The 2,512-nt window shown below is 49.9% G+C and overlaps 1 protein-coding gene across 1 annotated transcript in view; it reads left to right on the top strand.

The window, feature by feature from the left end:
- Positions 1 to 2,512, top strand: part of SNX29 (sorting nexin 29) — a 353,151-nt gene that overhangs the window by 134,844 nt on the left and 215,795 nt on the right. The window lies entirely within an intron of this gene.

Genomic DNA, 2,512 nt, shown 5'->3' with positions numbered 1-2,512 from the left:
AAAAACAATATGTAATTATATATGTGTTTTCCGATGGTCTTAGGCGACCCCTGTGAAAGGGTTGTTTGACCCCCAAAGGGGTCGCGACCCACAGGTTGAGAACCGCTGCTCTATATGGTTGGTTTAGTTGGACTCATCTAACCCCTCTGGGTCCCACTCGCTGCAGCAGGGGGAAGGTGGGTTTAGAGGTTGCTGGGGACAGAGGAGGGGCATGAATAAGACAGGACAGGCCTGCTGGCTCCCATATCTGCCACAGCCAGTGGGCCAAGGTGTCACAGAAGTGATCCCAACCTGAAACTTGAAGGAGGCTCCAAGTAGGGGAGGCAGCCAAGCCTCCTAGGTGCTGGGAACAGCCTGTGCAAAGGCACAAGAGAGGGGGAGCGGGATTGATGTGGTGGGAGACTAGCGGGAGGAGCGGAGGAGACAGCGGGGCGGAGCCAGTGGAGGGCTGTGGTGCACATGGGCTGGAGCTCTGGTGTCTGCAGGGTGAGCCCTGGGTGTAGGTGCAGCGCCTCTGGAGGAGGAAGATCCAGGCAAGAAGGCTGAGCAGGGCAGCCAGAGGGACTAGAGGGAGGGCTGAGGGATCTCGGGAGAGGTGTGGAGGGATCCAGTGCCTGGGGCAGCAGCTGCTCGACTGCCATTTCCCTGTCTATTAAAGCCTGGTCTACAGTCTCCTGTTGGCAGCTAGCCAGTGGTCCTGCCCAGTGGTCCTGCCATTGGCCGAATGTCAGGCAGGCCCGGGGCCTCACCACAGAGAGCCACCCCCCTGAACTGGAGAGGGACAGCAGTGTGTGTGGGGCTCAGGGGGGTAAGAGCTTCTGGATGTTCCCCTAAGACAGGTTGGTAAACCCTTCCTGTAAAGGGCCACATGGGAAATATTTTAGGCAGTGCAGGCCCCTCGCTCTTTGTTACCACAGCTCAGCTTTGCATTGTGGCATGAGAGCAGCCACAGACAACTGAAAACGTGGCTGTCTTCCGGGAAACTGCTGCCGACCCCTCCCTGTCCCACGTGATCGGCAATATTAGCACCATATTTTCAGCTGAGGGAACTGAGAAGCAAAGAGATGGCCATTTGCCCAGGTCGTCGAGGTGAGACATGGGAGGTCTGGGATTTGATTAGAAAACCTGTTTGCTGCCCTGATGTTATTTTTGTTAGATTGGCCCTTGATGTGCAGAAGTTATTTCCTTAATGGACTTGTTCTTTGCTTCATGGTAAGAAAGGCCTCTGCTGCCCCAAGATGGCATCAGTGTTTGTCCACATAGTCCTAGAGCTTTAATTGCTGCTTTTCACATATTTAAATTATTTTGTTTGATTTTATTTTGATACATAGCAGAAGCAGAGATTTAAGTCTTGTTTCTTGCTCCCAAAATGGTTTCTTGCCCTGGCAACATTTATGGAGGAATCCATCTTTCCCACAGGGATTTGAAATGCTGCTCTTTATCCCTTATCGACTGCTTACAGTTAAAGTTAACATTATCCTGTGGCCTTGACCAGATTGGCTGTTTGGTTCACTGAGGCCAAGTCAGGAATGGAATTTGAGATGGGTGGTCCTTTGCACTTCAGCCTGGGAGGCCGCCATGCAGCAGCCCTGCTCTGCTGTCACTTGCAGTGTGTGCTGTGGCAGGTAATGAAGGGAAGGAAATCACAGTGATAGACTAAACAGATAATGGGATGTGCGGTGCTGGGGACGAGAGAAAATTACAAGTTAGGCAGCGCCTCTGCCAGTGAGTGCCGCCGGCTTGGAGAAATATAATATTTATGTAATATAAGGAAATCAACCCAAACGTCACCTCCTGGCTCTACAGCAAAGAGAATGCATATAAAGTTAAAGTCTATTGAAACTGTGTGGTTTTTTTTGGGTGGGGGAATACCAGGTCTTGGACCATTTCCTTTCCCACCATTACCACCAGTGTCCAAAGGCCGTGTGGGGAAGGCAGAAGGGGCAGTCGTCTGACAGCCTTATTCCTGTGATGTCCCCCCTCCCTCTAAGATTCCTAGTATCAGAATATTGTTTTATTTGTGTCCTCAGTCATGTTGATGTTGAAGCAAATACAGGGCCGTGGTCCTGGAGGCTGGAAATGTACCAGCATGATGGTATGGATTGGGTCAGTGTTGGTCATTGCTATTTCTGTGGCTTCTGTGGCTCAGTGCCATGCATTTCTTAGGTGTATATAAAGCATTAAATGAGATAGTGCCAGTAGGGGCTTTGAACAGAGCTATACTAGTACTTGTATAAGGGTTCAGATTTTAGCTAAAAGGTAGTAACCAACAATCCATACCTTTTTTCTAAAGAGGATTTGAAGCAGCATATTAAAATAGATAAGAAAGAAATTGAGGCCAGTGGTAGGCAAATTGACACAGGTGGACATACAGGCTAGAGAAGATCAGAGCGGGGTTAGGGCACATCCTGGTTGGCACATGGCTAAGTACACTCACTAGATGCGTACTTTACTCTGTGAGCTTCCTAGTAGCCAATCCCAAGAGGGAAACAGTTTATAGGGCTTCTTGCGG

The sequence above is a fragment of the Myotis brandtii genome, unplaced genomic scaffold (assembly GCF_000412655.1).
Source record: "Myotis brandtii unplaced genomic scaffold, ASM41265v1 scaffold355, whole genome shotgun sequence".
NCBI lineage: Eukaryota > Metazoa > Chordata > Mammalia > Chiroptera > Vespertilionidae > Myotis > Myotis brandtii.
The sequence above is the reverse complement of the archived record's forward strand: the minus strand, read 5'-3'. Positions and strand labels throughout refer to the sequence as shown.